General features: G+C 39.7%; 1 protein-coding gene across 4 annotated transcripts in view; it reads left to right on the forward strand.

Annotated features, from left to right (window-relative positions):
• The first annotated feature begins 268 nt into the window (after positions 1-268).
• thrb (thyroid hormone receptor beta) overlaps positions 269-15,659 on the forward strand; it is a 109,447-nt gene continuing 94,056 nt past the window's right edge. For 2 of the 4 annotated variants that reach the window (XM_076753785.1, XM_076753787.1), the window contains exon 1: positions 287-654. The gene's annotated coding sequence lies outside the window, so the exon portion shown is untranslated. Of the gene's footprint in view, positions 655-15,659 lie in introns of all 4 variants that reach the window. The other 2 variants (XM_076753788.1, XM_076753786.1) reach the window with 2 other exon arrangements.

Below are 15,659 nucleotides of genomic sequence, written 5' to 3' on the forward strand. Positions count from 1 at the left end.
AATAATATTAAAAGAAATGATATAGCCTTGAACTAAATAAAAATAACAATAATAACACTAATAATTTCATCCAAATCCTCCTTCTGCTTTCCTTGAACACACTCACACTCACACACACACACACACACACACACACAGTAAGTTGTTTTCTGCTGTCGGCATGTACCAGGCCTACTGTAAAGACAGCCAACCGCCATCGAAAAAAGAAAAGAAAAGAAAAAAAAAAACTTGGGAGTTTGTAATAAGGGCGAGGCTTATTTTGCTCGGTTCCTGACCGTGGATCGGCTCTCTGATTCCCCGTAGCGATCAGTCGGAGTGCTACAATTGTCAGTTTCATGAGTGTGTCGCTTTTTAAGGTTTGTTTTCGGCTCCATGTTGAAGTTTTTGCGTTCATAGCACAGAGTGTGACCGCCGCGGACGCTGCGAGCCCACACTCCTCTCACTCCTCACTGATATTGTACATAACGTCGCTCAGACACACACGCAGAGCTCTCGCCTGATTTGCACCAGCGCGGGTCATTTCAGGTTAAACCCTGGCGCTGTGTCCCGTTCAGTTTAGCCGACGGAGATCGACACTGATTCCAGGTGAGGAGGAATGCACAGGGACTGGGACTCCAAATAATATTTGGATACGAGGTTCGTCTTGCATATGCGGTATGTTTCATTTTTTGGGATATTTTTGACAACAGTGTAGCCAGTGACAGCCCCTCCAAAAACTGGGTGCTTGACAGTCCGGCAGCTAGGTGGCCGTACGTTGCGCTGCCTGAGCTAAATGTTCATATTAATTTCAGTGCTTTTAACATGCCCACCAATGTGTTATTTATGTCCTATGGAGGGAACAGTGTTTGCCAAACTTCATTCAAAATTTCTGCAATTCAGTGCTGCCTTGCTAATCGGCAGACGGCTCACACCTGGATGAACATGACTTAGAGCTCTCCACAATCCTATGAGTCGTTCTGACAATTCGGAGTACAATTTATGCAGCAAGTAGTATTTTTATCCTGTAATATTTAAACTTTATAATTGGTTAACACTGCTTCCTGACGCCCACGGTGGTGTTGAGTCGGGATGAGATGGCAGGAATGAAAGGAGAATTGATCAAAAAAGTTTAAATCGTTTTCAATTTCTGATTGATTTTATTCAAGCCGAATTGAACACTGCCACGTAATAATTCAGACACGTACTTACAAATCCTTTTAATAGCTTGTTAGTTGTAATAAAAGAGCGAGAGCGTATTAAATTGATTGATATTTGGCTCGAGGTTCTGTCAGAGCTAGAGAACAACAACACGTTCCCTGACTAGACTTAAGGGAGTTGGTTTATGGACCCAAGTTATCGTTTCCCTCGTCGCATAGTGGGTCCAACTAGGTTCTGATTATACTCGTCTTGCAGGGTCTGCTTCACACTTCCAGCTGTGGCCTGAGATATATGTCAGAAATGTCTTTTCAGCTCACCATTCTGATGTAACCTTTGCTTTCGCTTTGGCAACATCAACTTCACTGAAGCGCTCGATCAACATCTGGCATGCAAAATAAGCAATCTTTTCCCAGTGCATTAGTGACCTTAAAGGTTGGACTTCTGAACATGACAGTTCAGTGTTATGTCACTGATATTGCACAAACGTAAGTCTGACTTGTTTGCTATTGGGTCCTTTGACAAAATATGTGGCATGAGTCCTCGGGAAAATTTGTTTATGAGTGAAAAGTTAGCCAGGCCTTTTCACAAATAAATCTGAACTGTCCTCTATGCCTTGCCGTTGTTTGCACCATCGTAGGTGACATGTTACCATAATAAGCAGAGAATGATGCCTTCAAAGGCTGTCAGAAAATGCACATGCACTCGTGCATGAACGATCCGGCAAGATGACTGTGGGAGTTTTTTGGATGGTGGGGGGGTGTCGAGATGTGAAGTATAGAGGACGGATGGCATTGAAACGAAGACAGCAGCTAGTGTTATTAGTAGTGTTTATGATGTCATACAAGAACATTGTCTTCCTCAGTGCCAAAAAAAAGTCAGAAGACCAGACATTTTTACATTTATTTGTCAAACAGAGCAACAGACAAAGCATTTCAACCACAGGCCATCATCAGCTTCTGATTTCACTGGGAGTGACTGTGACCTGTCAATCAAGTATCATATCAATTTTGTATTTTAAGAAAAAATCACGTTCAGATGATATTGATATTAATATTTCAAAGACACATTTTGACATTTAACATTTTAGATTTTTGCACATTTATCTCTACTCATAAAAATGACATTAGTATATAAAAATCTTTTAGATACATTACTGCCATTTTTATTTTTTAACCAGAAGTGCTCAAATGCATGACAGCTCATATTTACATGATATAATAGGAGAGTTTCCAAGGAGCTGCTGAAGGCAGCATCGGTTCTCAGCTGAGGGTATTTAAGGTCGTTCAGTCTGCCTATTTGCTGCTGGTTTGTGGGAGCATGTGTGGACATCTTCAAGGCTCGTGTTTGCAACAGCGCAGCCGACAGAATATGTATCACTGCACGTTTAATAGAACAGATTTATAAAATAATGTAATTTGTATACATGCAGGAACAGTTTGTGGCAGGAGGCAAACAGCTGGAAAGCATCAGCACTGAATGTTCGATGCAATTGCAAGGGATGGGTATTGATTAGATTTTAACAATGCTCTTATTGATGCTGTGTATTGGTTCTTTTGGTTGATTTTAAGAGAAAAAAGGAAACAAATTATTAACAGAATTAACATTTCTCTATATCTGAACAACAGTTTGGATGATACTTTGACCATTTCACATTGAATTTACAAACACACCCATATTTATAGCTAAACAATCAGTTAGCTAAGGGTTACTTTCAATCATTAACCCATGTTTATAGAATTGAGTTAACTGCGTGGGCTCTGGCTGTAAGCATGCTGTACGTAATATACCTTCAGTGGATGGGGATGAACTACGAGTTAGGCAGTCGAAACCTGCATTTCTCTGCCCGTATGTGATGCACTTTTGTTAGATGTTTTGAAAGATTGCTGGTATTTCTGCCTTTACACGCAAAAGATTGTTTCACTCGTGTCATCGTCGACTTCTGAGCATTTAGATCTCTCCGCCATTCTCACCAAGAGCAGGGTGTGTGTGTGCATGTCTGTGTGAGACAGAGAGAGAGAGAGAGAGAGGCAGACAGAGCTGGCCCCCGCCCCTCGAACATCCAGCAGGGCAGGCTCAGAGAAAGATCTCTCTTTTGGGTTGGGAATAGCAAAAATGCATCATAGACGAATGACTTCATCTTTTTGCAAATTAGAGACGGAGTTGGTGAGCTAGAAGGTGCAAGACAACGTTTATGCAGCCTAGATAAATAGGAAATCTATTTTCTGAAAGGTCCAGTGTGGAACATTTAGGGGGATTTATTCAAGGGCGCCGCCAAGCGTGGACCGGGGGGGGTCCCTTAACCAGCCCACCAAGCAAGCACCCTCCTCTCCCCCATCCCATATGCATAATAAACTTCTCAGGTGCTGCCCAATCACCAGTAAATGAAGCTCTTTATATCTACAGAGAGAGTGGATCCACTTCCACGGAGTCGCCCATGTTGCAGCGTCATGTTTCTACAGTAGCCCAGAAAGGACAAACCAAACACTGGCTCTACAGACGGCCTTGTGCATTTTTCACAGCAACTGTAGGGGAGGTTGAGGCGAGGGGTATTCATTTGGTTGCAGTCTGCAACCTCACCACTAGATGCCGCTAAATCCTGCACTCTGGACTCTTGAGTTTCTCCAAAACTAAGAGCAGAACCGGTAATGTTGGTGGAGTGGATTAACAGTACAGTCATTAATAATTTAGCCTCGGGACCTGTTTGCTACAGCACCCATGTTAACCAGTTACCCCTGTGGTGTGTTTGCTGGAACTTGTTTGGCTGCTTTCAAATCTAGATGGACGCCCTGAAGCTATGGTGACGCCTGACATGACGTCAGACCCCAGAGTTTCTGCTCCAGTCAGGCCTGTAAGACACTGTCACACTATTTCTCAGTAAATTATTCCATGTAATTGATTCAATTCAGCTCTTCAAGTTGACTATTTAAGAGCAGTCATTTTAATTATTTTATTCCCTTTTTTTAATGATTATTATTATTTTATTCAAACGTTATTAAAAGTACAGTGTAGATTACAGGTTTCCGTGAATAAACCAGTGCTGTACCAAATAGTTTAAAGCTTCAAAACTTCAGATGATTATGAAAGTTATTATGAAACTTCTTATTAAAAATATTTTCAGTACTAATCAGAGACATAAAGTACTCTTAGTGGCATTTCACAAAACTTTTATTGCACTTTCAGTAATGAGATTTTACTCGCCAAACGGAAAATCTACCGACATTTGGCACTTGGCGGGTGTTAGTTCTGGGCCTTGTCTGTGTGTGGCAGCGTGCACCCCGGTGTCGGTGTTGAGGGGACGTGGGGGGAGCATTGGGGGGTTGGCGGTATCTGTAACTGCAGAGACCCTCTGCCTGTATTTTTTGCTGCGTTCACGATGTTTTTGGGTGTCAACCTTTGGGCAGTGGGTGTAGCCCCCCCAGCCAATAACAGCATGCAGGGTGTTAGGGTGGGACTTGGTAAAATTGTAGCAACCAGGTGCCAGATCTTCAGCATGCAGAAAGCAGGGAGAAGCAGCCGCGTTTGATTGTTATGTAGTATTTTGTCTGCATGCACGAACAGTTCCACGGTGACATGCATCCTACAACAGACTATATACAAAATATTATAGGAACGCTGGTTGTGATGCAGGTTACGTTTTTTTACAGAGCTGCTCGTGTCAAATATCATGTATCTACACTGCTTTACTCATTTCAGTGCAGGCCTAACTCGTGCGCTGTGCAGCTGTAACGATTAATCAAATGGTTGATCAAAAAACATTAAAATGGCATTTTGATAATTCATTAATCGTTTCATTTTTCCTTTTTAAGCAAAGATGTCAGATATTTGATGGTGGTTTTTTAAGTGTGAGAATTTGCTGCTTTTCTTGGTTTTGCATTACAGTATCTTGAATATCTTTTTTTTTTGGGGGGGGGGGGGGGGGGGACTGATTTTGGACCGTTCCATTAGAAGATGTCACCTTGTGCTTTAGAGCATTGTGAGGGGTTTTCTCTCATGCTTTATCAGGACTGTTAAGGTAACTTTTTTTGCACATAGCACTTGTGCTACAGCGGTTGAAAGTTTTGTCGCACAGATCTCTGAAACAGGCACGTGACTGGCAAAGGACATGAATGTTGGATACAGAGCACCATCCAAACCTTAACAAGAAACATTTTCTTTATTTGCCCATAATGGTAAATTGCAGGGACGTAACACCTCTTACATATATTATATTATACAGAACATCCATAAATTACGCTTCAAATTAGCGGTCTTTCTTAATTTATATCATCATACTTACAATACTATTTATATTAAATTGATATCGATCATACAGTATAATATATATACAGAAATATATATATACATGTATCTGTAAAGTTTTTTTGTTCCATGGATATTCACTCAGTATCTTTGTGTGCTGTCCTCATGTGAGGGCCCTGTATTCTCTGTCCCACTCCCAGTCCCATGCCCCTGTGTCACTGAGCTCAGCTCACTCATTGATACACTCAGTAAGAAATGCCAAAACCAAGTAACAGGAAATGTCAGAGTTGCAGAGTTATTTTATAATATTATAGTGTTACAAACATGTTGAATTTGAAATATCACAATAAATGATCCTTACTTTCAGGTAACACGACTGTCCTGATCCCGAGTAGAGCTAAGAACAAAAAGATGAGCATTTTTATTATCAGTAAGATGCTGAAAATCATATCAGTTAATCATCATCAGTCTATTCTATATTTACATGAGATTAGAGCTAAATTTGTGTGAATTATTAATGTGTTAACTTAAAATGTAAATTAGCTCAATGTGAATATTTCACTGTAAATGAAATTAAAAGCACAACTGTGAGGCCTGGCCACAAATTTACTTTATCTTTTAACTTTAGTGTTTGTTGTCAATTAGTCTTTTTTATTTAAAGACATAATCTTTATTTATTCCAAATTTGTAAACAAAATCATGTCCCGGTAGCCACTTTACATGCAGTCAGAACAAAGAACATACTTAGACATGAGATGATGTGTTTTGGTTTGAAAACTTGTATTTTTAATTCAACCAAGTGTCTTTTGTCATAAATACATGTCTGGCATTTGTAGCAGAATACAATTTTTAAATCGAAATAGAAAATTCAGTGAGTTATGATGATTTTAATTGTGGACAGACCTCTGCAGTCAGGGACATGATTTTTAAGTGCACGAGGGACACATCTACCAAGAAGCACGGCGACGGGGCAATGATTCACCGTGACTTCACACAGACGAGCAGCTCTGGCCACATTCACACTAATACATTTTCATTTTTAAACGAAAACAGTCTCCATCCAGACGAGTGTTTTAGCTCTGTTCCTGACTGTCTCACGCACACGTGTCACAGAGCTGGGTCACATGCATGCTATTTAATTAACGTAATTTCAGCCGGACAGACTGACTGACTTTTTTTTGTAACATATATGACATATATGCTGCATTGTACTCCCCTGTTTGTAGACCAAACGATTAATCAAGATAATAACCAGCAGATTAATCAATAATAAAAATAATTGTATTTGCATCCCTTGAAAACAACACATCAATATTTCAAATATTAATGTCTTTAAAATAAATAACAGATTGAACTCGCTATTGCCAGAACCTCAATATTGAAGGAGTTAGTGAGATAAAAGGCAAAAAAAAAAAACCCTAAATATATTGACGTGAGTATTGCCACTTTGTGTTAACTACCTCCTGTTGCTTTCATTCCTTTTCCCATTGATTCCCACAGACAGCTGTATTGAAGGTTGAAGTCTGAAAAATGATTAAATTAAGAATATTCAGACTTCATTCAATTGTAACATTAAAATATCACATTCAGTATGTAATCAAATGTAATTGGCCATGGCCCTTCTAAATTTTTTGACGTGTCTTTGTAGAAACGGTGTGTGTAGCTGTGGCCAAAGTCTTCTTTCATGCATGTGTAATTTTATATGACAGTAATGGTATAAATCACTGTACGGCAACTGCATGGTAAATTCAATTAAGAGATGGTTTTAAATAACCGTACCGTACCATACTTCACAGATTATTTTCTTCTTTGATGAACTTCCATATAGCTCATGAAGTCATTAAATCCACACTATTTTCAGCTTATTTCAAAAAGTGACAAAAAAAAACCCATCACTGTATCTTGCTCCTCTGGCCTGCTTTAAGCCTACCAGTTGCATTTATCCACTGAGATACATGTAGTCTAAAAGTGTATCTCCTTGAGCCATGTGTTACTATGTTAATGTATGCTTCTGCAAGAGCTTCACTTCAAAAAAACAAAACAAAACTGCAAAATAGGCAGTGCAGTATGTTCCCAACAGTGCCACCTCAGAAACATTTCATTATGGAATATGTAACCACATAATATGTGACCTATTATTATAATCAGGACTAGTATCCACAGTGATTTATGAAGATTTGATTGACTGCTTGACACACAACTATTAAATGTGGCCCTCATTCAAATGTGAGCTCTCATCTGCCTCCTGCTCCAAATCTTGTCAGAGCTTAATGGACTAACTGAAACATGGTCCATTGAATGTCCATCAAGGACTACTTTTTATGTGTCCAGACCAATAATGCATCATATTGGGCTTCTTTACACTAATCAATCTAAGCAACTACACTACACTGAAATTACATCATTAGGCATGTCCCATTTGTTTTAAATAATTCATGTCCAATTGTGTTGCAGATGTATTTCCAGTCTGCTGGAAAATGTACATCTCGTGTTATAATACAGTGTCTAAGATACGTTAAGGAGAGGATGTTATGGAACGAGACATAAAAATGGAACAACGCTCGTGACATGAGCAGGGGATGCATGACATACAATGCTACAGAAGAGGAAGATATGACCTAAAATTTATATCACAGTATTTTTTTGTTTGTTTGTTTTTTATGGTGACTGTTATATCAGGGTATTACATAAATACTTCAAATATTCCACTCAAAACATTATTTTTGAAAATGCTTCTACCTCTTTTCACTCTGTTAACATCGTAAACAGACATATAAGCTTCAGTTTTGAAGGAAGCTGCTTTGTATTGGCCCTGATTAGCACAGGCACATAGCCTAAGAACATGCATACACATCTCTTTGTGTTAGTGGAGTTGGTGTTATAGCGATGAAAATATAAAATTCTGTCAGGTCGTCAGGATTGTAAGTTTTCGCTTGACTCTCCATGACATGGCCATGACTTCATCAAGGATGTAAGGATCAACGTTCTCTGCCCCACCTTGCCTTTCCACTATGACGTGAAGTTGCTACAGGAGCTACCTCGTCCACAATCAAACCTTTGTGCTTTAAGTAGCTGAGGCAACACTCCTTTAACTCGCAGGATAAGACTGTTTGAGTAACCAGTGATCTTACTGTGCCTGCAGGAGGAAGTTTCGGATTTACTCTTACTTCAATTACATCGACTCTCTGCTCTTTTTTCCACTGCCTACAAGGATCAGCCTCCCGTTAAACCACCAACTGAGCAACAGAACGGCCCCATCACCATCTGAGCTTGAAGAAAATCTGTGCTCGAGGCTATTGTCTGAGCAGAGACAGGTTAATGACAGTGTGTTACTGTGAGCTTCATTGTTGCATAAGTTTTACTGTATCATTGGCCCATTATTATTAATTCAAATGAATTTTATTGGTGTGAATAATTTTATTTACGAATGCAGTAGTTGGTATCAATAACTCTCTGTAATATCTGCTAATAACCAAACCAAAAGTGTGACTTCAAAGGAGTTACCAGTCTGTTATGATACCAGCGCAGCCAGTCCTCCAGTACTGCTCTAGTTGGTGCTGCTGCTTATGATGCCGTCGGCTATGTAAATTGGCAAGTGTGTGTTTGACATGCAAATACAGGCAGATATGCTTGTAGTTGTACAGGACTCACTTATTGTTCTGGTTGGAGAATCTTGTTACATTCTGAAATTCATTTTCTCTGGGCGGAGATAGTGCTTTAGCCATACATCAGTTTGGTTAAGTGAATTGGTGAGGCTATGGTGTGACGTTATCAGCATCACCGACATATTCTTATCCATGTGGTGAAATGAGTAAAATCTTGAAAGCGATAGTTTTCCAGGGTCGGGCAATATATTTTCTAACTGGCCATCGTCAGTCCAACAGCCGGCCTTTGCCTGTATATTTCTGTGTGTGTGTGTGTGTGCTGCTGAACCTGCTTAATGAGTCTGTTGCTGAGCGGCAGCTCTCACTTATTCTTCCAAGACAGACCATTAAATTAGCAAAACAACATGACAAGAACAGTTACACTTTTTCACAGTGTGATATTGAATCTGACAAAAGGCTGCTTACATCACGTCTATTGCTCCGTTTATATATCCCACAGATTTGCATCAGCTCACATTGGACCATCAGTGAACCATAGCTACTTCCTTGTCACATGTGGAAGTATTTAGTTGTGACTATTACAGTACAATGAAATTTGTGATTGCATAATTGCAATCATGCATAATGCACCCTTCAAAATCCCCCCCAAAAGAAATTGCAGTACTAACAACAGCAATTATGTTAATTAATCTAGCAGTTGCAATATTCAGTAACGGTCACAAGTTAATTTTTCTCTTCTCAGCAGTGGATCTCATAAGGGAAGAGATGCTGGTTGGAAAATCTACTCCTGTCACTCAGATAAAAGCTGTGATTGACTGCAGTTCTTCAGTCATTGAGGCGGATTATGGTTGATAACTGCTCAGCTCTCACATAAACAGGCAGACAGACACGTCGACCAACAGGCAAACAGCAAGGCAGGACTTCAACATTTGGCCAATGTAAAGGGGAGATTTTTCATTTCCTAATCCTGAAGAGCTAGTTGAGCACCACTCAGCCGTTAAAAACAGTTGTCTAATGTCCTCTGGTGTTCTGGAGGAGGTATGTGAAGTCTGAGATACGATATCTTCAAGGTCATCTCAGCTTGGTCGTGGAGAATAAATAACAGTGGAAATGATGTGGCATATGCCAGTCAGAGAAGTCCAAATGAATTCTGGTTTTAACGAGTTGCATTATGGGACCTGTAGGATTTTTGTTTTGTGTTTTGTTTTTGGATCTTAAGACATCTTGGGGACTAGAGGTCAGGATCTCTTGGTATCTGCAGCAGACACTCTGCCTCTTTGATTTTGATGACTTGTGAGTCCCCCAGATTTATGGAAGCACAATACTTTAGGATCCCTTTAAGCTGTCTGGCAAACTATGAGGTTAGTTCTTAAAGTGCATTTTCCAGCCACCTGTTCCTAATGCACATTTTTGAGGTGGAAAAAGTCGTGTCATGTGTTGTGTGAATCATGACGTGAGACATGTCGCTGAGGCTTCTGCTCCAGACAGACACGAAGCATGGTGGCAGGTGAAACATAAGATCTGTGTGGAGTGATTGAGAAGACAGAGACTTCTTTACATCAGTACATGAATTAAACAGAAATAGTTTGACTGGCTCTCCTTTAAATGCATCATCTCATTATATTGCCCTCTTCCTGGCACTCATCTGGAGAATTGGCACCACCAAATGTTTATCTTGAAACCCTCTACTCTGACATTCACATAATATTCACATAGTAGTGGATGGAAACATGGATTCATTTGAACTCTGATACAGTTTGAACAAAAACTGCCCATTATAAGACCATTAATGTTGGACTGGAGTACGGTATTAAAATCCATAAAAGGTTTAAAGTTACTGTCAATGAACATGTGTTCCATGTCACCCCTTGTTTACCTAACCAGGCCAGAGCCCATTGGAGCAGGACGATTGGTTGGCCTCTGGTATTGCTGGTTGCAGCTTTATCGTGAACTGCTTGTCTAGTTGACGCTCGACACTGACTGCATAGGCTTATCAAAACTGACATGGACATGAAAACTCAAATGAACTGACGCCTTGTTAGCTACTGTATAATCAGGACTGTTGGGAAAGAGGGTTAACGTTAAGTCTCTCTATACACGGCTCCAGGTATGATGTTGAGGACTGCACCTAATTTTTTTTTTTTTTTTTATTGATTAATCAATTTTTTTTATTAGTTAATTAACTAAGGACAAATTTACTGAATATTCTTAAGATGCATTCTTTATTACTTGAATAATATAACAATTAATTTACCCAAAATAGATATTTCGAGAACTTGCTAAGTTGAAGATGGGGTTATACTGCCGCCTGTTTGTTTGGCATGCTCTGAACACAAGATGTCAGTTTTCATATTGAAGATTTAGATTTCTTTTCAAACAGTGCTTGTGTGGTTGGGGTTTTTTTTTTTTTTTTTTTTTGAGAACGAACGAGGAAAAACCTTGTTTTAAAAACACCCGTGTGCATGTGGACCAGTCATGACAATTTAGTTGGACAAAGATACCGATCGCAAACTGAAAGCTACTTTAAATACAGCACATATAGTTTCAAAACACAAGTAATTATTAATTAAAATATTTGGTACTACGTCCTACTTCAAGACTTCAAGACGTGAGAGGGAGTGAGAGGCCGAGGGGCAGACTTGAGCAAGTAAACCGAACAGCACTTCCTAAACTGTCAGTACTAAGTCATCTCTAAAAACATAAAGAAAAGCTAATTCAGCAGTGTTATTCAGACATGTCTGGCCCTTTGTCTTCAGTTATTCATCTTTAGCATTAGCTTTGGTAAGATAAAAGGCTGTAGGTTAAAATCCGCCCAGGCGCAGCTACCTTACTTTAAACTAAAAAAGATCCTCACTATAACACTATAATCACACACACACACACACACATACACACACACACACACAGATACACCCTGCCATGTCAGTGTTACTCAGATGTATTTGATTTAATTTGAAATGCAGGCGTTCACAATTTAGACTTTTTACTTGAAATCCAAATCACTGCTGTTTTTGTCTATATTAAAAGCTAAAAACAAACTAAACCTTAAACCCTGAATACATATGAATTCCATATTTTATCTTCAAAATACAGCTGAGATCTCTTCCCTGTTAACTTCAGCTGATAACTTGTTATGGATCACCTCTGTTGTGCGCTATGATAATGAATTTTTTGCCATGTTAGCTTCAGTTTGATGCTTATGCTAACCTCCTTCTGCTTTTGCAGCATCCTCTGCTACAAGTTTGACCAGTGTGTTTTTGTGTCCAACTGGCTGTGATTATGTGTGCTCTAACTGATTGACTGTGCTGTGCAGTTGTGTGTGGTAGCTTTAAGTGTTGCCACAACTCTGTCCAGGACTGCCTGCACACATCTGGAGCCTGTTGCACGAGCTGTTTTTAAGTTCAAGCTTGGCCTGGTGATAACTTAAGTTTCTACTAAGTGGGGATTTGCAGCGTACCCCTAACAAAATTAGAACAGGCTGCACCACACAGAGTTGTTTTAGATTAGTACTGACACCGAGTGACTGGTGGAACTGTTGTGTAGTGCACTGAAGTGAAACAAGCAAAACTAGCTTTCTAATGTATGAGCTGCTAAGACTGAAGAGTAAATGATGTGACATGGAATATGACCGACATATCTGATCTGACACATTTATTATTTATCAATATAATCTCAAATTACGACAAGAAGAACAAAAAAAAAAATGCTATGGTTGATAATACAAGCATTGGGACAGGATGTGTTTCTCTCGAGGAGGAGGGGTGATTTTAACATCACTTGCTCTGGTCAGTGATTTTAATCCTCTCCAGAGAACATATGTAGGTAATTTTTCACCCCACCCAGTAATAATTACAACTGCTTTCAAGTGAACTAGCTGGTTCCCTTGTAATTTAAATGCTTTCCTGAGCGACGTCCTTGTATTTTAAATTGGATCTCGGACTTTTTTTTTCCTTGTGTAGTGCTGCTCGTCTTCAGCTTTACGCATTTTCAGCTCGGTGTGAAATTTGACTTCTGAGTGAAAATGGACGAAGTCAAAAAGGTTTTTGCTAATCTGATAGATGGAAATATGCTAACAGCAACATAATGGCCTATTTGGGAACCAATATGACAACAGAAAAATTAAAACCATCAGGAAAGCAAGACCCCATAAGAGCTCATGAAATGGGCCGTTGAAATGTCAGTTACAGGGTGCTACTACTACGAGCCCAGGTTTTAGCCTGTATTTTGTTTACATTTTGGCAAATTAGAATGGAAATTATTCTGAATTAGCTATTAGCTGTTTGCAGTGTGCCCATGGATGTACAGATAACTAACACTGGACTATTATGATACTTGCATGATTTCTCAGTGGATTTATGGACATCAGAGATAATGACATCCTCAGGAAGTGAACGCTCGCTGAATGACGCCATTGTGTGTTTCATGTCCATGTTTGAAGATTTGACTCTGAGTACAATCTTTGACTCTCTCCTCACACAGTATTTTTGCCATCCATCCACACCCCCCTGGAGAGGCTTTTGTCTTTCTCTTTTGACTTTGTCCATATCTTTTCCGGACCATATCATATAATTTCCCGATGGTTAAGATGTTGTGCGGAATGATGAGCGAGGAGCACAGTGAACATGTCGTTCATCATCACCACTCTGTTAGGATGGGTCGAATGGAATGGGTCGAAACCTTATGTCTAAATAATGTTGATCAGGAACACTTGAACCCAGATCTGGTAGCAGTTGTGGCTGCTGTTTCCTTAGGTCAGCAGGCCACTGTCAGTAAAATCTGATCAAAATAGGCCCACACAGTCTTTAAGAAGCAGATTAGCTGAATTTTTTACCTGATTAATTGCATGTTCCTTTCTTTTAACTTTGAAAATGTTACACATTTAGTCATGGATGACAGTGTGACCCAATCCCTTTCTTTAGTATTACTGGCTATCATTGATTATATCAAGGTCCAAAAAAAAACAAAAACAACAACAACAACAACAACAGACTCCATGAATATGGGTAAGTAATAAGCTTACCCATAAATCAGCTTTGTACCATAGCATAAACAACCTTTTACTGCATACTGGGTCCAGAATTTACTCCCCAAAGAACCACTTAAAGACACTCCTTTGTCGCCCTGAACAATGCAGGACTGGACTCTTTATCCATTTGCTATTTTTTGGAGCAATGTAGGTGTTGTTTTAACTACACCCACAAAGGTTTTTTAAACTAACTGATGGGCCAAAATGAACTGCACAGATGCTGAAACAGGAACTTTAAGTCTGAGCGTCCCGATATGTGAGAATGAGGCTGTGGTACGGTGTCCTAACAGATAAGGTTCCGAACATCGAGAGTCATAGAGACGTCTGCAGAGTTGTTTCTCAAGTATGAGTTCATCAATCAGACACCATAGACCTTGGCTTCTGAGACCTCCTGGCAGACCGAGTGCAGAGTGAAGTGTAACATGGAAAAACATACACTGCTCCGTTTCCTGTCACTGTAATTTGTCAGGTACTTTGCATACCATTCCGACTTACATAGTGAATATGTCAACAGGAAAGTATTTCGGTGCTTTATCCTGCTAATTCACTGTGATAAACTGCGATAGTGACAATGAGGCAGAACTCTTGACAAATTGTGCCGGGTGGTGTGGTGTTTTGCTGGCTGCACATACTGTAGTCTGCAGCTGTCACAAACAACTGCTCACACTGCATACATACAGGATGACACTGTACGAGTTCTAAAATCATTAAAACAAGTGCCCTTGTATTTATGCCTTCTCAGCGATCGTGGTGTGAAATTTCATACAGATTGCTTTTAAATGCACAGTTTGCCCTCTGTCAGTAGTTGGAGTGGACCCAACATCACATGGATATGGGAGATACGTGTTGACACTTGAAGACTGCAGTTCTGTAGACCTGATGTGGAGCTAACATCAGGTCAAAACATGATGAGAGGGTGACCATAGGCCTCACGATAGTACACCCCATGTCAAGTCTTTCTTCTGCTCTCCACTGAAAAACGTATCTCTTGGTTGGTCAGTATCAGTTTTGCCCACATTTGCTCAGAAATAATCTGTCTTTGGCTGAGTAAACTCATAGCATCACGGCTTTAACATTCTTATACACACACACACCTTTTAGCCACTTTATTTTTCTGCCGTGTTTCACTAATAGTAATTCTATGTAGGCTGTTTGCGATTCCAATTTAAAGAAGATCTCTGAACTCAACACATTCTCTGTGTGAAGTTTGTCACAAAAATATTGAATTCATCAAAATGTGTCATTCGTGTAATCTCATTAGCTTGAGAGCAGACATGATTTGTGCATCAATGAAAACATCAAACGTTTTCTGCTTCCAGCATCTCTGATGCAAATGTTTGCTATTTTTCTGTTTCATTTCATTGTAAGCTTAATATCTTTGGGTTGACAGGGCTGTTAGTTAGAAAAAACAAGGCATTTGAAGACATCATTTTGGACTGTGGGAAACTGCAACAGGAATTTTAAACAGACTGATGTATAGCAGAGCAATTATCCATTCACTCAGGATGTTCCCGTCAGATTAATCAATAATGAATAGAATCATTTGCTGCTTGACTCCAAAGTTTCTGGACGTTTGTACTTCTGTGTGCCTAGATCAGCTATGTGCACGGGCTCCAGAGCTGCTCTGAGGCTGTGTTGTAATCAACACACAC

This window comes from Chaetodon auriga, chromosome 17, assembly GCF_051107435.1.
Source record: "Chaetodon auriga isolate fChaAug3 chromosome 17, fChaAug3.hap1, whole genome shotgun sequence".
NCBI classification, from domain to species: domain Eukaryota; kingdom Metazoa; phylum Chordata; class Actinopteri; order Chaetodontiformes; family Chaetodontidae; genus Chaetodon; species Chaetodon auriga.